Source organism: Pseudochaenichthys georgianus, chromosome 24, assembly GCF_902827115.2.
Source record: "Pseudochaenichthys georgianus chromosome 24, fPseGeo1.2, whole genome shotgun sequence".
Lineage (NCBI taxonomy): Eukaryota > Metazoa > Chordata > Actinopteri > Perciformes > Channichthyidae > Pseudochaenichthys > Pseudochaenichthys georgianus.
The window spans coordinates 29,271,714-29,293,341 of NC_047526.1; the positions used below are offsets into that span (position 1 = coordinate 29,271,714).

Sequence of the window (21,628 nt, forward strand, 5' to 3'; positions counted from 1 at the left end):
CATACTCATCGTGTCATATGTTGGGTTGCATGTACAGATAAGAGTGTGAAGACTCCGCAGAGGTCTTGTGTTTAGGACCAAAATTATTCTCCACTGTTCATTTGCTTAAATAAATCAGAGGTAGCCATCTTCTCTTCTTGATCCCTTCTCTGGGTCCTTCTCAGGTCGGTTAAATGGAATCCTTGCTTCCCTCACTTGCGTCGTTTCCCTGCGACTAGTCCCTCCCACCAGGGAAGCATGGAGAGACGCAAGGAAACCACGAGAGGCAGGGAAATGAGTTTTAAGAGCAATGGGACGTCCTTTCCTCCGGGGCGTCACGTGAAGCGACGTCCGTTTGTGATGACGCCGCACAGCTGATCGTCTGACAGCAGCTCTGTCCCCGTTATTTCCACACACACCCCCGCCTCTGTTAGTACACATTTACTGACACAAACATTAGTATCATCTGTTGTAGACCCAAATAAATAAAATAAAATAAGAACTCATTCTCAAAAAAGATAAACGCCATTCTTAAAATGTATAAATGAAAAAAGCGATCATGAAAATGTTTCCAATCAATGAATAAAACGTTTTTTGACCACTTTGTTGTTCAGATATATCACATATTTGTAACTAAATGAAACATATAGACTGAGGAGTGACTCCCGTGAGGTTCATGTGTTTTCTTCACTCTGCTGGGAAACCGCTCTCATGTCAAGAAGCATCAGATCAGTGCATGCGCTGCATCGTCCAATCAGTGAGCGATACACAGTAAGGGGGCGGGGCGAGTATCTGTGGATTTTATCGGAGGATGGTCTGGTGGTTCCTCGATTATCGCTCCTCCGGCAGAAATAAGCGCCATGGGACGGTACTCAAGATGGCGCAGACAAATCAACTTCCGGTGATACCGAGGAGCGAGGAAATGAAAATAATCGACCTGAGAAGGACCCTCTGTCTTAATTTTCTCATTTTGAATGTGTTCGATAAGCATGCTGCCTATCATCACTGGTCAATAAAATGTATCTTCTTTGTTTACCTCAGAAACATGAAGCAGTAGACCTGCTGTGCCCTGATAACACAGGACAGGTCATTTATTACATGAGGCTTAATGGAGTCAGTCAGAAACACTTTGGTCACACTTTTGATTTTACTGTGTTGTTTATATGACTTTGTATTTTCTTTCTTAGGTGTGGATGACAATCGCTGAATGCATTGTATTTTCATAAGTTGCCTTGGTAACAGATTGCACTTACTTGACCTGGGCCTCAGCCTGCATGTAGATAAACTCCCACTTCCTGGCAAAGGCTCGCTGTAGCCTGGCGAGGTTCTCCTGATGGAGAGAAAGAGAAACAGTGAGATGTTGAGGTCAAAATCTCTACGAAAAAAATTAATACAAATAAATAAAATCAAGTCTTAAAACATTGCACAGTTTAGCAATTTTCTCAGATTCATTGTGTCACTTGCACCGGTCTCTTACACAAGTTAATCACCATTTCTTATTGCAGTACTTTTATTTATTTGTATGTCTAATATCTCACACTGTAGGAGAAGCTGGGGATTTGCATAGCCTAACTACTTTTTGAATCTCTAATATTTTTGAAAACACACACAGACCTTTAAGAGCTTTTTTCTGCCCCAAAAGCTTGACGCAGATATCAATACTAATAAGTATGCAAAGATATATTAAGAAGTATTGATCTGTGTAAAGATGGAATATCCAGCACTCACCGCCTCGTAATCTGCCAGCTCCAGCCTGGTCTTGTTCTGCATGGTCCTCTTGCACAGGTAAATGGCTGTGAGAGAAGATGGATGATTCATCAGTACACACTCCCCCCTTCATCCAGGCATCTCACCCCCCTTCATCCAGGCATCTCACCCCCCTTCATCCAGGCATCTCACCCCCCTTCATCCAGGTATCTCACCCCCCCTTCATCTAGGCATCTCACCCCCCTTCATCTAGGCATCTCACCCCCCCTTCATCCAGGCATCTCACCCCCCTTCATCCAGGCATCTCACCCCCCTTCATCCAGGCATCCAACCCCCCTTCCTCCAGGTATCTCACCCCCCCTTCATCCAGGCATCTCACCCCCCTTCATCCAGGCATCCAACCCCCCTTCCTCCAGGTATCTCACCCCCCTTCATACAGGCATCTCACCCCCCTTCATCCAGGTATCTCACCCCCCTTCATCCAGGCATCTCACCCCCCTTCATCCAGGCATCTCACCCCCCTTCATCCAGGCATCTCACCCCCCTTCATCCAGGCATCTCACCCCCCTCCATCCAGGCATCTCACCCCCCTTCATCCAGGCATCTCCCCCCCCTTCATCCAGGCATCTCACCCCCCTTCATCCAGGCATCCCACCCCCCTTCCTCCAGGTATCTCACCCCCCTTCATCCAGGCATCTCACCCCCCTTCATCTAGGAATCTCACCCCCCTTCATCCAGGCATCTCACCCCCCTTCATCCAGGCATCTTCATCCAGGCATCTCACCCCCCTTCATCCAGGCATCTCACCCCCCTTCATCCAAGCACCTCACCCCCCTTCATCCAGGCATCTCACCCCCTGCCTGCCTCACCTCCCATGGCTGGAGAGTGTAATCAGTTTTGCCTGTCCACCCCTCTGTTACTTTAGGATGACGAGGTGACGTGTGAAGAGGCACTAAGCCCTAAACTCTGTCTGCCTCTGTGACAGCACGAAGGGCAGGAAGTGGAGCGGTGAATGAGAAAATGAGAAAATCTGTCGACAGCTACAGTGGAGGGTACGAGAAGTGCTACTGCACAGTGCAGGGGCAGGTCATTTCATTTATATTCAGGTATCTTATAAATAGTCTGGATGTGTCTTTTAAAGGAAGTGCTTGTTCGGTTGATCCATTTGTTCCATGCCGACTGCTGTCGTGTTTTAAAGTAGATAGGCGTAGATCTTATGCAAATAAACACATTGCTTATATTGTTAAATATCCAATTGGTATTCCACTCATAGCGTTACCCATTAGTCACTATGTACTAATTCTACTTTAGGAATCTCTGCACATAAAGTATAAAGTAAGACGTTTATCTATACAGTAGTTAATTCTGCATTGTGGGAATTTAATGAGGAGTGACTCGAGCTCGAAAGTCACGGTGCAAATATTCCCTTACAGCAACACAATCATTATTTGTCTGTATTTAATTCAATGTAGCTCAGCGACGATAAGGCAAGGCAACTTTATTTATACAGCACCTTTCAACACAAGGCGATTCAAAGTGCTTTACATGAATGAAAAACATTAAGAGCATTTAGAAATAGTGGTTGACAGAGGGTTTGTAGAAAGCATTTCTTAAGTGTTTTTGAAGGGGAATCAAATCAAATCAAGTTTTATTTGTATAGCACATTTAAAAGCGATGTTTGGTCGAGCCAAAGTGCTCTACATGTAATAAAAACACATTACTACAATCACAATAAAAGACAATAATTGACAACAGAAATATAAAAACCAAAATGTTGGCCTTATAATCACATAAAAGCGCTGTGAACTAATTTACAGTCAATGAAGGCCTTGGTTCGAACAGCACTCACTCATTACTGTGTTTGTTTGCCAATTGATGATGCTACTTTTTTCACTTTACAGTAAACACTATCTTAGTAAAAATCAATTGGATGAAAAACATTGATTCATCAAATATGGAAGAACACATGTTACAGAGGAAGTAAATGTGTCCCTCTTACCGTAGTCCGTGTTCTCCGGCTCCCAACAGTTGGACGGCCAGAAATATGGAGCCTGACGAGAAACAAGTGAAAAGGTGAGAGTGGAAAACTGTGGTAAGTGACTAAAAAAAAGTCAAATCCTTGCAGGTGTAATTTCAAGACTTTCCGATGAAAGCTGAGGAGGTGACGACCTTTGTGAGATTGTGGTTTTGCCTCGGAGACACATCAGTGCACCTGATTGCTTTGCACCAATCAAAAATATGTGTATTATCAGTATTGAACAGATTCAGGAACAGCTGACAACTCCTAATACTTGTTTCCCTGGTTAGAGGCATCCTGGGATGCTGCAGAGGCGTGGGAGTACTGCAGCAACACAACCAAACGAGTAGCAATGGAAGCTGCAAAACAAACCGTTGGGAAGCAGAATAATAAAGCCAGCAGGCGGGGAACAGATGCTGATTGGATGATGTTTGAGATAGCTGGGAGGAGATTTGAATCACAGTTTCACACGCATTCACTTGTTTCAATAAAAACCGAAATTGTTAATTGTTTTTCACTTTCCTCTTTTGTGTTTCTCTTTGATTAGCACTTGAAATGAAACGCTACTGAGTGGTCTTCATGCATGTGTTTATGTCGAACAGCCCTCGCCTTTCTTTCTGCTGCTCTTGACTCCTCTGCCACTTCACTTTGAATGAGAAGCGAGGTCAAAGCCCGATAACGTGAACTGCCGTCTCCTTTAATTAAAGAGCTCCTCCAACGACTCCGTGAAGAGGAAGGATCAGTCTTCGCCACGTGCCATTTCCCACTGAGTAATGTCATAACGTTGTTTCCCATTTTAATTCTGGTTCGAACAGTCTGGCTTAATTCATCTGTGACTTCAATGTCACCGTCTTATCTGCGAACAATGGAGGAGTAAAATGTCAGCACGCTTTCCTTTGCTTTTGGTCCCTTGGTGAAACTACACTTTGTGTCTCAGTCAGGCTTTTGGTTTCCTCCTACTCACCCGGCTTCACTCGCTCGCTTGATGAATATTTGAACAGATCACCATTCATTTTTAATAGGGTCACCGGATCCCAACAAGCTGCAGACAGGGATTTGCGTTTCATCAAGATCAAGATTGGTGTGTTGTAATTCCCAAACAGGCAAAGTCATTTTAAGATTATTAAGGTCTTTATGAGAAAGAATCAGATTAACCCCGCCTGCTCATATCTCTCACGCTACAAAGCTGGATTAGTTTGAGTTTCGGTCTGATTTGAAAGGCACAGGGCAATTTGCAGTTATAGCAGAACAACAACGATTGTAATCCGTTTATAATAAAGTGCCATTATTAGACCCATGTGTAAAGCCATTACTCACAAGCTAACGTTTCTTGCGAATTTACAATTGTTACACAAGGATGACGCCAAATTCAGGTTGGCTTATTTTCTTTTTATTGTTGTTTTTTTTTTTTGCCCTCACAAAAGGGACTTATACACATACAAATGATATAGACAATACAAAAAGAAAAAGAAAAGAAAGAAAAAAAAAATATATATATATATATAGGGAATCCCTTTCCCATTATTTTCTATAGAGATAGGTCTGAGTTTCTGAAAACTAAAACGGTTGCCTCAATATTTCTTCCTGTCTCCATGTGCACTGTCCCAAATGTGTCTATATTTAATGTTGCATCAAAACATTAAATATCTCACACGTACAGTCCATTGAAAGTACATCGTTTTGGGCGTTATCTAATTCATAAGGTCTCATTCCACATCTCATGTTACATAATACTACTCTTAGGAATGACCTCACACTGCATGGAAATGTTAACAATGTTTAAAAAATCAATGTGTTGGCCTTCATGGCAACATTTGATATAGCACTCAGTATCAGGTGATAAAAGAGACGTTCAACAAAGAGTCCATTACATATTTCAGGATCGTTAACAGACGATGTAACCCTAAACCTACAAGATTAACACCGAGTATTGAGTACTAGAAACCTAATTTCAGAGAACTAACTTGGTTGCCCTCTGAGGATCAGACTACACTGTAAATCTCAACAGTCTCTACTAGACCACCACACATTACAGGCTGTTACACCACTGCTACCAATAACAGACTAATTCCCCCACTGAAGGACAGGGAGGGATTTCTGATTCTGATGATCTAAATCAGGGGTGTCAAACTCAAGGCCCGGGGGCCAAATCCGGCCCGCGACTTCATTTGATGTGGCCCGCAAGAGCTTCCAAAGCATATAATACGTTATTATACGGTTACATGCCACTTTACAGACGACATGTCCCACAATGCATCGCGCACTGTGACATGTGCACTGAAGAGAGAATTATTTGCCCTGGACTTCTGCTTTCAGACGTAGTTAATTACTAAGTTATTACCCTATCCGATAATATTCCAATTCAGAGGCAATAATGTAATATAATATATTATTTTGTATAATTATATTTATGTATATTTATATAGTTACAACCGGCCCTTTGAGTGCAACCATAATGCTAATGTGGCCCGTGATGAATTTGAGTTTGACACCCCTGATCTAAATAAACACAATCTATTGATATTAAATGTTGCCACTTCTCCTGTGGCCTCCTCTGTTTTTATAATCGCTCTCTGCTCACCTGAAAGCGGTAGAAAGTGCCGTCGTCTTTGAGGGAGAGCACGTGGTCTGAGATGGGGAAGAAGTACCCCTGAGCTGCGATGAGACTCCCGATGTGCATGGCCTCAGCTGTGAGAGGACAGGAACAAGATGTATTGATCAGTACTCAGCTCTTCACATATTATCTGTGATACAATATCCACTTGGATGTAATCAACTAAGCCGTGGTAATATCAGGACAATGGCATTCAAATCCACACTCCTGATGAAATTGCTTTTGAGTAAGAAATGACTACGGAGATGACTTTTCAGAATATATGAATATCCAAACATGTGCATTGATGTTTATGAGTCACATTTAAAGTGTTTTATGAGAATCTTTCTGAATTTAAATTGGATGTCAGCCCAGGGTTGGTTTGAGGGGAGGATGTACATGGATGACTCAAAGACTCAATGTCCAGGCTGTGGGATCTGAACCAACAATAAACACCGACTCCCACCACCACGCCTTGGGTCAGGTCAACCACACAACAGATCCAAAGCAAAATATAGCTTTCCTTTCTTTCTTCCCTGCTGCATTTGCCAATGTTGCCAACTCATGCAAACTGACTTTTGGTAAGTGTAGGTGCAAACATCTTCTGTTATCTATTTCAATCATGGCAGTATGAATGCTTCTTAAAGTATGACATTTAAAATGTGCTTCTTACAAGACATTCAGAGCTTACCACAAACTGTATGACCTTTCATATGAGAAACCTATCTAGCAGTCATTTAAAGCCATTTCTCCACATGAAGATAAATGTTTCCCTGTATTTTATATTGCACATTATACATTTGACAGCCACATAATGTCCAACTCAAATAATTGGTTATTTGAGCCTGCAATAATCTACTGTAGAACTGGGAAATGCTGCATCCAGTAGATTCTGTATTTCAGTTTTCTTTACTAAAAAAGGCAGCTTTTGTTGGCATGGGAGGCTGTTTCCTTTAACAAAGTCATTATTTAAGATAAGATAAGACTTTATTCATCCCGAAAGAAATTGTTGTGCCAGAGTAACAAAATACAAGAAACACAGCAGCAAAACTGTAAACTAAAAGTGCAGCAAAAAGAGCAATTAAACATCCACAGACAACATGAAACATAGAAACACACAATCAATGCAATCATTATTAGCAGTATTTAGTAGTTAGTAGTGCAACAAAAATAAATAATATAATATAATATTGCACAGTTATATATATAGCAGCGAGTGTATTGCAATGATGTTAATTATATTGATATGTATATTGCACAAAGTGTTGGTGTGGAAGTTCTTAGTGCCCTTTACTTAGGGGTGAAGAGTTAAAAAGTAGCAGGGTGCTATCGTCTGTCAAACCTCACCTGGATCCTCGATGGCCAGGTTCTTCATCAGCCACTGAACAATATCTGTACCTGAGACAGGACAGAGGAAAAAGACAGGTGTTATTGATGAAGTAACTATGTAAGAATGGGGGGAAAAGATCAAGGAAGTAATCAAGAAGTGAAAGGTTCTAATCGTTTGAACCAAATGTTGAGGCTGAATTTAACAAGTATATAATTTATTCACCTTTAAATAAAAAACTAAACGTGAACAAGAAAAGATCAAATAAAATATAAACAACGAGTTCCATTGGTTCTAAATTCATAATTAATAAATAACCACAAATGACATTTCCTAAATGACCTATAAACTGAAAACACAGAGTTATCTTGGTAAAAGGTAAATGTCCTAAAATGCCCAAATGTAAAGTTATCTCATCCCACTGACATTCAGAACAGCAATATTCACATAATGTATCTTTTAAAATAGCTAAAGAAGATACTGAAAAGCATGTTTTCATGGCGGGGAGAGAATCATTTAAATAGTTCTTCTTTCTCTCCGTCCGTGTTTTAATTCTTCATTCATTCAAAAGACCTCATGAAAGACGACACAGGAAGTGAGGATACCCGGACCGGAGGAAGCCCGGGGTCCCCTTCTGGAGCCAGGCCCAGAAGGAGGACTCGTCGGTGAGCGTCTGGTGGCTGGGCTTGCCACGGAGCCCGGCCGGGCCCAGCCCGAAAAGGCAACGTGGGCAACACCTCCGCTTCTCCGTCCCGCGGGCCCACCACCTACGGGAAACATCGATGGGGTCGGGTGCGCTGCCAGAAGGGTGGCAGTGAAAGCGGAGGGTCTCGACGGACCAGACCCGGGCGGCAGAAGCTGGCTTTGGGGACGTGGAACGTCACTTCTCTGGGGGGGAAGGAGCCGGAGCTTGTGCGGGAGGTGGAGCGGTACCAGTTGGATCTGGTTGGGCTCACCTCTAAGCACAGCGTCGGCTCTGGAACCTTACTTCTGGATAGGGGTTGGACTCTATTCTTCTCCGGAGTTGCTCAAGGTGTGAGGCGCCGGGCGGGTGTGGGGATACTCACAAGTCCCCGGTTAGGTGCTTCGTTGTTGGAGTTTACCCCAGTGGACGAGAGGGTCGCCTCCCTACGCCTGCGGGTTATGGGGGGGAAAACTCTGACTGTTGTGTGTGCTTATGCACCGAACAGCAGTTCAGAGTATTCGGCCTTCTTGGAGACCCTGGAAGGAGTCCTGTATGGGGCTCCTGAAGGGGACTCCTTAGTCTTGCTGGGAGACTTCAACGCACATGTGGGCAATGATGGAGACACTTGGAGGGGCGTGATTGGGAGGAACGGCCCCCCCTGATCTGAACCGGAGTGGTGGTTTGTTACTGGACTTCTGTGCTAGTCATGGATTGGCCATAACAAACACCATGTTCGAACATAAGGATGCTCATAAGTGTACGTGGTACCAGAGCACCCTAGGCAGAAGGTCCATGATCGATTTCGTTATCGTATCATCGGACCTGAGGCCGTATGTTTTGGACACTCGGGTAAAGAGAGGGGCGGAGTTGTCAACTGATCACCATCTGGTGGTGAGTTGGGTCGAGTGGCGGGGGAAGCCTCTGGATAGACCTGGTAAGCCCAAACGTGTAGTTCGGGTGAACTGGGAACGTCTGGAGGAGGCCCAAGTTCAGGAGGCCTTCAACTCACACCTCCGGCGGAGCTTTTCGGGCATTCCTGTGGAGGTTGGGGACATTGAACCAGAGTGGTCGGTGTTCAAAGCCTCTATTGCCGAAGCGGCGGTGGGGAGCTGTGGTCTCAAGGTCCTAGGTGCCTCAAGGGGCGGTAACCCTCGAACCTCCTGGTGGACACCGGTGGTCAGGGAAGCCGTCCGACTGAAGAAGGAGGCCTTCAGGGATTTGTTATCCCGGGGGACTCCCGAGGCAGTTGCAAGGTACCGACAGGCCCGAAGGGCAGCAGCCTCATCCGTGGCCGAGGCAAAGCAGCGGGTGTGGGAGAAGTTTGGAGAAGACATGGAGAAGGACTTTCGGGCGGCACCAAAGTTGTTCTGGAAAACTGTCCGACACCTCAGGAGGGGGAAGCAGGGAACCATCCAAGCTGTGTACAGTAAGGATGGGACGTTGTTGACCTCAACTGATGGAGTGTTGGGGCGTTGGAAGGAACACTTTGAGGAACTCCTGAACCCGACAACTTCGCCCTCTATGTTGGAGGCAGAGCTGGAGTATGACGGGGGATCAACACCAATCTCCCGGGGGGAGGTCACTGAGGTCGTCAAACAACTCCACAGTGGCAAAGCCCCGGGGGTGGATGAGATCCGCCCGGAAATGCTGAAGGCTCTGGGTGTTGAGGGACTGTCATGGTTGACACGTCTCATCAACGTTGCGTGGAAGTCGGAAACGGTACCGAAGGAGTGGCAGACCGGGGTGGTGGTTCCCCTTTTCAAAAAGGGGGATCAGAGGGTGTGTGCCAATTACAGAGGCATCACACTACTCAGCCTCCCCGGGAAAGTTTACTCCAAGGTACTCGAAAGGAGGGTCAGGCCGATTGTCGAACCTCAGATTGAGGAGGAACAATGCGGATTCCGTCCTGGTCGTGGAACGACGGATCAGCTTTTTACTCTCGCAAGGATCCTGGAGGGGGCCTGGGAGTACGCTTATCCGGTCTACATGTGTTTTGTAGACTTGGAGAAGGCGTATGACCGAGTTCCCAGGGAGTTACTGTGGGAGGTGCTGCGGGAGTATGGGGTGAGGGGGTCTCTACTCAGGGCCATCCAATCTCTGCACTCCCAAAGCGAGAGCTCTGTCCGGGTCCTCGGCAGTAAGTCGGACCCTTTTCCGGTGAGGGTTGGCCTCCACCAGGGCTGCGCTTTGTCACCAATCCTGTTTGTAATATACATGGATCGGATTTCGAGGCGTAGTCGTGGGGGGGGGGGTCTGCAGTTCGGTGGACTAAGGATTGCACCACTGCTTTTTGCAGATGATGTGGTTCTGATGGCTTCATCGGTCTGCGACCTTCAGCACTCACTGGATCGGTTCGCAACCGAGTGTGAAGCGGCTGGGATGAGGATCAGCACCTCCAAATCTGAGGCCATGGTTCTCAGCAGGAAACCGATGGACTGTCCACTCCAAGTAGGGAATGAGTCCTTACCCCAAGTGAAGGAGTTCAAGTATCTCGGGGTCTTGTTCTCGAGTGAGGGAACAATGGAGCGTGAGATGGGCCGGAGAATCGGAGCAGCGGGAGCGGTATTGCAGTCGCTTTACCGCACCGTTGTGACGAAAAGGGAGCTGAGCCAGAAGGCAAAGCTCTCTGTCTACCGGGCCATTTTCGTTCCTACCCTCACCTATGGTCATGAAGGATGGGTCATGACCGAAAGAACGAGATCGCGGATACAAGCGGCCGAGATGGGTTTCCTCCGCCGGGTGGCTGGTGTCTCCCTTAGAGATAAGGTGAGAAGTTCGGTCATCAGGGAGGGACTCGGAGTTGAGCCGCTCCTCCTTCGCGTCGAAAGAAGCCAGTTGAGGTGGTTCGGGCACCTAGTTAGGATGCCACCTGGGCGCCTCCCTAGGGAGGTGTTCCAGGCACGTCCAGCTGGGAAGAGACCAAGGGGTAGACCTAGGACCAGGTGGAGGGATTATATCTCTTCGCTGGCCTGGGAGTGCCTTGGGATCCCCCAGTCAGAGCTGGTTGATGTGGCCAGGGAAAAGAAAGTGTGGGGCTCTCTGCTGGAACTGCTACCCCCGCGACCCGACCACGGATAAGCGGGAGAAGATGGATGGATGGATGGATCATTCATTGGTTTTTCTTGCCCCCAGCGGTCAGCTTCAAACATTTGAGCTGCAGTTATACAAATCCATCCGCCGCTGTAGTAATTGTGTTTATTGATATGCTCGGCTTATGGCATATTGAGCTAAGGACTGAGAGAAAGAAAAATGTTAATAGCCTTTCTTTCTTTCCATCATTTGTTCGGGGTGTGTCAGAGCCTCCCACGTGGCTCCAGAGAGTGATTTGGATTATCAGTCGAAGAAACAACAGCCTGCAGACTTCAATCCCACCTGCAAGAGCAACTGGATGATAATGTTTGTGTTGATGTTTCCCTGCGCTTCCACACACCAACAGGCCCAGATCCACTGCAGCAGTCAGAGGTTGGTGTCCTTGCTTAACCCTTGTGCTATGTTCACATTTCGCACCCTTTGGTAATGTTCGGGTCAAATTGACCCGGGACATATTTCAGGGTTTTAAAAAAAATACAGAACTAAATTCAACATGCACAATTCCTTATATATATTGTCTTTAACTTATTCCCCAACAATATAAATTAAATATGATTAGTTTTTGAAAATACTCTTTGCTAGATCAAATTTAACAATGGAAGTGTCCATCATTTTTTGTGATAAAAATGTAATTTATGTTAAAAAAAAAAAATACACTGTAATAAAAACTAGGTTTACATTTTGCTCATGCTTTTCTAGGACAAATGTAAATGAAACATTTTTTCATTAATGTTTATTATTTTTAATCTGTCATATAATAATCAAAGCCCTGACGGAAATAAAGCAATGTATCAGCAATTGGAACACAGGAACCACATCCAAAAGGATTTGGCTGTGAAATATAGAGAGAATGAAACATCCATATACATGACATAGAACAGATATAAACACAAAGCAAATAAAAACAATTAACAGTCACTATTCATAAAATACAGTTTATCCGAAAAAGATATTGATGAAGTGACGCTGCAGAACATCATGTGAGTCAATGGGCAGGTCCGTTTAGGAAACACATGATGTACAGAACTTCTTCGTGTGTATAGCACAGATGTACTTGTTGCAGTTGCTGCATGTAGTCTGTGTCTTGGAGTCCTTTGAGTGTCCACAGACCTCACAGCTGGCTGTGGGGGTCTTCCAGAAGCTGACTGTGGGGGTCTTCCAGCAGCTGAGTCAAGTTCATCTTCCAATTTGCTGTCAAATTCTGAGTTTACCTCCACATCTTCCGAAATGTCTTCCTGTCCCACTTCACCGTGTTCTTCTAATGCATTCCACTCACTCTCATCCATCATTAGCTCCACGGCTCTGAGCAGAATATCTTTTGGCCATTTTGTTGGTAGATAATTGTAGTTCTGCACTACACTGTTACTACACTGAGGTTATGTCTCTGTTTAGTCCATTACCTACTATTTACTTTAGTCTCAATGTTTGTGGAATACTGGAATATAACTTTATTCTCCTTACCTGTGACAACACTGGGGATTTTGGTCATGAAACTCTTGACAGTTCTGATGGGCACGCCCTCCTCTTCATCCTGGATGAGAGTGACAATGTCTTCAATCTGCAGAAAAGGGAGGACAGAGAGGAAAGACAAGCAGATATGGTTAAATCAGGGCAATGGTGAAACTTTAAAACCATCCCATTTGAGAAAAGACGTACTTAAAGATTAATGATTCAATTCAGCATTTCAATAAACCATCAGAACATTAGTTTCCTACTTTGCATTTTACACCGTATGTGCCATGTGTCTTAATTAAGGCTCTGCATCCCCTTAGGCTGCATGTTAGCATTATTTTTTCACCATCTCAATTCAATCATCATCCAGTGAAAGTTGAGCTTACTTCAATGAAGCTTATCAAGACCAAAACTTCACAAGCTGACCTTTCCTGCTGCCTGTGAACGAGAAACTCCCTCTGGCGCGAACTTTAGGATTGGAGCTTTAGGATTTGGCGTGAACTTTAGGATTTAAGCCTTTGCAGACCATTTACATGTACCCTTTCCTTTAGTGTGTACTAAGGGACACACTGAAGGAAAAGGAACACCCCCAAAACAATAAAAGGGCCCCTAAATAATAAATAAGCCAAGGAAGTGACACACCACTTTTCTATGGGACGTATAAACATGCAAAAATAGTGTAGATCCGTCACTGTTGTTACTGTACATGGTCAACATATCCATAAAAGATACTACAACAGCATAAAGTAGGAGGACAATCTGTCAAATAGAATCATTTGATTGTAGCCGATGAGGTCCAGGAGCAGCACGTGCCTTTGGGCTGATATCACAGCTGTACTGTTGCTAAATGAAACACAGCGCCCACTTTGCACTGTCGTAGTCAGATCTGTTGTTTTGATTGCAACGTTGACACCCCCTCTCTGCACAGATGCTTCTGTGTTTGCGTCAGAGAGTGGGATGTGAGAAGTGGGTCGCTCTGGAGACAGATATCACAAGAGTACCACACAGCTTTACTCTGAATCTGTCCAAAACACATCATGTGAACACTCACATTCATGCATGGACCGGAAGGAAAACCACTTTCGAGTGCTTTTACAGTGTTCGATACTGCACATGTGTCATCGTGCCGTGTGCAGACCCTTTCAGCTTTAAGAGTATATTCATAAAGTAGCTCTTAGTGGAGTTCAACTCTCACAGGCTCCCACGCCAGGTCAAAGAGCGCCGTACATACTCCAACAACAGACTTAATGTGCAGTGCTTTTAATAGAACACACATTACATCCTGAATGGATTTTATGAAATGTTTCTGACTCTTTGACAGATTTTAAATCATGAAAAATATAGTGATATTTACATTAAAAAAAAAATTACATTAAAAGTCGTTTCTGGTATGAGTAGCATGTAAGATTCTTGTATGTAACATTTCCTCTTTAAGGACGAAAAACATGGTTGGTGAGAATCTGCTACAGAAGAGAAATGGAACAGCTTTAGAAGAATAAAGGAACGAAAGCATATGTTGCCCAACAAAGCTGTTCAAATATGCCGTTTCTTCAGGTCCCACATCAGGACCATCAGTAGGTTTCTTGGAAATATAAGGATTTGTTGTTTGGTTTGGATTCTAATATATGTCTAAAATGCTAGACTGATTCACATCGTTTTCCTTTCATCTTGCGGACAACCAACCCTTACAGGATGAAACAGGTATTTCAGAATCATTGGAGATAAAGGACTGGGCAAAAAGCTCTGGAGATCTAAATAATAAAAGCATGAAACAAAGCGAGAAAGCGTAGTTTGTGAAACATCGAAGCATAACTTCACCTGAGTCTGGATTTATAGGTGGCCTGAACCTTTCAGACGAGGTGATTTGTTGTCAGCTAAGTGCATTGCTCGGAGACACAATTACAGCAAATATCAAAGAATAAAAGTCTCAAAAAGCATATCACATTCACCTCAAGACAAGATGTTCCCAGCTAAGACTCAAACTGACACCCCGTCTGCTTTTACCTCTGCGGCCATCAGTCCGCTGTCACCCTGCTCCTCTTTCTTGTTGAAAATAAACACATCCTGGCAGTCTGCCATGAGCAAGGGCACAGGCAGCCTCGGGCTCCACACCAGAATCAATATAATAATACCATTCTAACAAGACCTTGATGGTCTGTGGAGACAGCTGCTCAAATTACTGTAATGGTTTCCGCTGTCATGAACACTTCGCTCCTGCCCCTACGATCAAAACGGGTATTCACAACAGGTCTATAACAGCTGACGATAGGTGACAGAATTCTAGGAAAATACGCCCAAATTGCTGCCTTCAAAGATCATAAAATGGTGGGTTGTTAATCTTGACAAACGGTACAAATATTAATATTCATCGTTTCCCTTCACATGGATTCAACACAGTTGCATTAAATTAGTCACAGTAGTGAGTATAAAAAATACGGATATATATATATACTGTATGTTGGATTATTACTCATACAAGTGTGCATCATCGCTGGATGCCACTGTTGTTGAACAAAAGGAAGAAACTCAAACTTGAAGATCAGAAAATAAAGATGAAAATACTTAACTTTTCTCATCATTGGGGAATGGATTAACAACCATCTAGTGACCTGAAAACATCTGACTGAAACTAAGTAAGTGACACACAATCAAAAGTAACTCAAGGAGCATCACTTTGAAGCTACGCAAGGCACTACACATATCTGTGTTCGGGATATGCGCCTGTGTTTCTGTTATGACTTTGGGTACAGTCTAATGGAAAAAGATTCCATCGGATGTATTGCAAGCGACGCTATTTACCGCCCTGTGGGAAAGTAGGCGTCTGATTACAGTGTTATCACCACGCACTCAACATTGAACAGCTAGGCAGCAGATTATCAGACAGGTGGGTTATGGGGGGGGGGGGGGTGGCTTTGGAGTTTAATGATATCAGTTTAATGATATCAGTTGGAAACAGGATGGCTTCACCAGCCTCAGTCCCTCAGTGATTGTGTGAGTATAGTTCTACCAGTGGCAAACCGTGTCTTTCACAACTGGACCACTGTAGACACACACACACCCCCCCGCCGCTGCCATTATAATTCTTCACTGAATTGTCGTCTTGAAAAGGGTACTGACACCAATTCCGCAACAACATCATCTTCACCTGTTGCCATTTCAACGTTAAAAACAATAACACTTCAAACAAATTGATCTGTCGCATTTATCTAGATCCTCTGTCTCGAGCCAGTGAACTAGAACCTTCTAGAGCAGTGGGTCCCAACCTTTTTTCCCAAGAGCCCCCCCAAATGACTCCTGTTGGAAGTTGCGTCCACACACAAGGGGGGATAGGGGGGGCAACAGCGGTAATTAAAGTTTAAAAGTCTCAAAAAGCTACAACTGCAGTCAGAACTGGATGAATGTGAAGTATTTTGTTAAAGGCGGATGAAAGCGTAATTAAGGAGCACTAATGGAGTGACTTTGATGGTTATTGGACTCAGGATTAATTCATTTGGAATCCCGCTGTATGAAGAAATTAAAGGACGGCGTGAAAGTGGAAACAATTCACAAAGGGATTAAACTGTTTAAAACACATCCTCAAAGTAAGCCGGATTTTGCCGATGTGTTTATGTGGATTAAAAAATCGTAAATAATCTATAAAATGGAGGAGACCGATCTGATTGGAGCAACTGTGACAAATAATCCAACTGAAACCGGCATGGACAATGACTATGTTTTAAAAATGCGCTTATCCAGACAAGCCTGGTTTGGACACTTTATGGGCAGAAGAAACATTTCTATTAAAGAAAGAATTATACATTTCTGTCTTTTTATGCCTTTATTAGCTACTAACTTGAATTTGTATTCTAATTAATCAATTATTTTTTATATTTTATTGTAATGTAGAGACAAGGCTTTTATTGACAATCATGTATTGCGTTACAATTATATGTAAAAAAATAAATAAAAATAAAGTCTAAATATGATATTTGGCCTCAAATCATCTGAGGCCTGGCGCCCCCCCTGCGATCTTTGGCGCCCCCAGGTTGGGAACCCCTGTTCTAGAGCACCCTGGAACCGAGGGGAACTCTGAAAGAACACGCCCATTGGCTACAAATCAATATATGATTGGTTGATCAAACTGTCAGTCCAAACGTACGCTCTCATTCAGTGCAACGGCCAGGGCATTCTATCAAGGATGTAGAATACCTTGGTTGAAGGATATTCTACCCAGAGACCCAGAACAAGATCTGATTGGTTGCTTTCTTTTCTAACACAAAACCACTGAAATGCGTAGTGCATGGTCCGAGAAGGACAAACAAATCAACGTAACACTGTAATATTACAGATCAATGACACAGATACGATTCTCATTTATTCATTTTATTTAGTGTTTCAGGATATTCTCTGAATACCTTGAAGGCCCTGACGGTTCACCACTGAGTTCTACTTATGCAAGACTGAAAGAAGCGTCTGATTGAGAGGGAAGTGTAGGGACTGGGAGGGGCATAATATACCCCAAACTGAGAAGTAAAATCATCTTCATATGTAAGCCAAACAGGCTAACAAAAGTATTTTTCCACAAAAAAAGACCCTGCTCTGAAATTCCTGAGCCTGAAACAGCAATAATTATCTTTTCTTTACTCAAAGAGAAATATGGGGATCTCTGGACCGATAAGGCCATCACTGCGGCGGAAATGAAGCAGGTTTACCCCGAGGAAACCTTGGTAACACATTTTGAGAGAAAGAAACCAAATGACCTCCTCTGAACCGGGCAGCTCCAAGCCGTCCACACCGAGACAGTTTAACGATAAAGAGCAGACAGATGAGCGACATTAAAATCATCATGCTGGGATTTTAATATTCTACTATCTACCAAACTAGCCTTATTTCATTTGGATTCATTGATTCTTCAGATGACCTTTGTGCATCGAGATGTATTTAGAACCCGTCAAGACTGAAGAATATCACCAAGAGCAACAAGTCTACAAAAATAACCATTAGTTGCTAAGCATTTACTTTTGATGCATTAAAACACACGTTATATATATAACTATCAAACCGTAAAGCAGTATCAGTCTATGTTTTTATTCTGTGTTTCATTCAAATGCTAATCGCCATATGTATATCTGAAGGAGTAGCTTTGTACTTGATTTAGATCTGTGCAGAGAAATACTTAGCACGTGATCAGACTTTGAGACGATTGGCTGATTTAGTTCCTTCTGGAGCTGCTTCAGCACATCTGCATATTACCTTCAGGAGATCCTTCACAATCAAGTGCCGTCAGAAAACTGATTGCATCATGTTCCTTCATGCTTTAAGTGGCACTTGCATAATGACAAGGAACACTTGGACTGAAGGTCAAGAGACAACAACCTGAAAAGTGGTGGGACACAGAGGGAAAGAACTGTCCAATAGATTCATTTTGTTTGAAATGTCATGCACCTTCAAAAAAAGAAAGGTATGTGATTAAAATATAAAAAGTGTCCTCAGACCAACCTGTTGTGAAGTGGGTCTAAGGCACTATACGTAATGAAATAAGGCTGCAGTCTTACTTTCCCAGAAATGGTAAACGGAACTCTTCTACTGAAGCTTTGGGAAAGACAAATAAAAGCAGCTTAATGATCTGTTATAGTTGATCTAATATGTGGAAAGAGAAGAGTATGCAACATGATATTACCTCAAAACGGCTCCTCTGTTTCCTTTAAACCTGCCCAAGCAAAGGCAGAAAAGCAACATAACCTCTAATCCTTTAGGTAAGGAACCAGACAAAATGTTCCCCATGGATATCAATCATTCATGAAAGACACCACAACAATATAATAATAATAATAATAATAATAATAACTTGGATTTGTATTGCGCCTTTCATGAAACCCAAGGTCGCTTTACAAGGAAGAACAGGACTATAAACAAAATAGTCTGTGTCCAATATTGTGTATTTGTATATTGTATATATCCTATATGCTAAGGTCCCGCTGCTGACACGATAGCAGTCATTTAGTGCGCATATGTGTAATTAAACCCATGATATAAAATCTCACTCCAGCCAGGTACCCCAAGTTGGCAACTCTGCAAACATAACAAACACAAAAGGCAGTCAGACGAACAGTTCGACAAAACAACAAATAGATTTGGGGCCAAAGTCCTTGGCAGACAGATGGGACTTGAGGGCCCTTTTGAAGGCGTCAAGCGTGGGGATGTTGTGGATCTCCGCAGGGAGAGCATTCCAGAGAGTGGGGGCTGCCATACTGAAGGCTCTATCCCCGAAGGTTCACAGGTTGGTGCGGGGGGCCAGAGTCTGAAGACCGCAGGCTCCGGGGTGGGGCATGTGGGAAAAACAGCGAGCCAGCTAGCAGCTAGCACCATTAGCCTGGTAGAAACCGGACCTCGAACCTCAGCAGCGGTGATGGAAAACACCCCAGTTGACTGAGGGAGGGTTCGTGGATAGTCCTGGGAGCGTGGCAGAGAGGAGCCCAGTCGGGGTATTCCACGGATAGCAGAGCACGACGGTGAGCTCGTTTTGCTAATGGCAGGACGGCAGAGGCTAGGAGCTAAACAGCAGCCACGCATAATCGGCTGAGCAACGGAGATGGCAGAAACACAAAACCAGAACAGAACAATATTTTCGCTGTGTATGTGAAAAAGAATTGACGGCAGGGAGTGATAGACACCAGGAATAAGCGTTGGCAAGAAGAGCGGCGAAAAACACGCCAGCGTCCCCTCTAGCCAACTTTATGATTCAATATCCAATAATTAAATATACAATTGTGTCAATTTTATGAATTAAGCATATAAGAATACATCTTAATCTTAATGCTAAGTGTTTAAAGGTGCAACTGCAGAAATGAAAACATATTGACTTTACCTAGGAAAGTATTTTGTCATGGATTAGCGCTGTGTTGTGAGGAAGGGATTTACAAAGCACAGCTACATTAGAATTCAATCAACCTCAACAAATACATAATGTACAACTTAGTGAGTATCACACACACACACACACACACACACACACACACACACACACACACACACACACACACACACACACACACACACACACACACACACACACACACACACACACACACACACACACACACACACACACACACACACACACACACACACACACACACACACACACACACACACACACACACACACACCATTAGGTTTAGGAATGTATGTCCCTGTTACTCATTAATGTCATATTTATGATCGTAATAATCGAACTCTCTCTACATAACCAGCATCCTATCAACCTATAAAATAAATGTCAAATAGAAATATCAACACCGTCAAGGAAACAACACCCAAGAACTCACAAATGGTGTGTTAACTATTGCTGGTTATTTGTGTACGCATGAGCCAAGAGTTTCTCTACATGCCTAACTGTTGTTTTAAAACGCTCAGTTTACTGATCCTGAAATGGCGCTCGTTTTGTGGGCGGTAATAATCAGGGTCAAAACAGCAATGGTCGCTGTTGAAACCACCAAACCAAAATCCATTATTACATTACATTGCATTTAGCTGAACCTTTTATCCAAAGCGACTTACAATAAGCATTCGACCAAGAAGATACAAACTTGAAGAAAACAGAATCATATAAGTACATCAGGTTTGATAGAGCCAAAACATTTCAAGTGCTACTCAACTGGCTTTAGATAAGCCAGTCCTTTGTTAGTATATAAGTTCTTTGTTAGTAGTTGTATCGCTCGAGGTGGAGTCAAAAGAGATGAGTTTTCAGTCTGCGCCGGAAGGTGTGTAAGCTTTCTGCGGTCCTGATGTCAATGGGGAGCTCATTCCACCATTTTGGAGCCAGGATAGCAAACCCACGTGTTTTTGCTGATGGGAACTTGGGTCCCCCTCGCAGCGAGGGTGCAGCGAGCAGTTTGGCTGATGCAGAGCGGAGTGCACGTGCTGGGGTGTACGGTTTAACCATGTCCTGGATGTAGGAAGGGCCAGATCCATTCGCAGCATGTTACGCAAGTACCAGTGTCTTGAAGTATTATAAATAATAATGATATGGTTGAAATAGATGTGTTCCCCCTGGTGACTGTGGTATGTATAGATGCTTATAATCCATCCCAAAGTTCTTCATGCATCTAAAAGTCAAACAACTGATGGACTACTGAACATCACCAAGAACAAGAACATTTCTGGATGTATGCTATTCTCCTATATGAAGGTGGAAATACACCGGTGTTTCAACCCTGGGTTGGTTCAATATGTGTAGACCTTCTTTGGCCCAGTGTTAGTTCTAGTTCTTGTTTGTTGCCGTATGAGATCAATATGAAGCTGCATATATCTGTAGTTGTACAACAGGCTCTATATGTTTAGAGGAAACAGTGGAATGTGTGGTATGTATAGATGCTTTGGTGTGTACTTGAATGTGTGTGTAGGTGTGCTGTATGTGTCATCTCGGGTAAGCGTTCCTCCTGGGACCTCGCTCTCTTTCAGTAGTTCAGCCCCTGCAGAGCCTGAATCCCTCCGCCGTAGATCACATCAGGCGATTTAAGATGCCAGGGGTTATTCCTGAAATAATCCTCTTTTTTGCATTTGTATTATATCCATCTACTGTGTATGATGGTTTATTCATATTTCTATGAAGGATTCAAGCATTGTAATCTTTTATTTACACTCCGAGTCCTCTGAGAATAAAGGTCTGGGTCTTTTGTAGAATTACATTTTCAGCAATCAGATCATAATATAAAATATATACTTTATTTCCCAATGCTGTATAAAAAGGTATCTATCTATTTTAATAACAAGTCATATGCGTGTATACTAAACATG

The 21,628-nt window shown here is 43.5% G+C and overlaps 1 pseudogene; it reads right to left on the reverse strand.

Moving 5' to 3' along the window:
• Positions 1 to 21,628, reverse strand: part of LOC117439665 (regulator of G-protein signaling 6-like) — a 93,036-nt pseudogene that overhangs the window by 16,756 nt on the left and 54,652 nt on the right.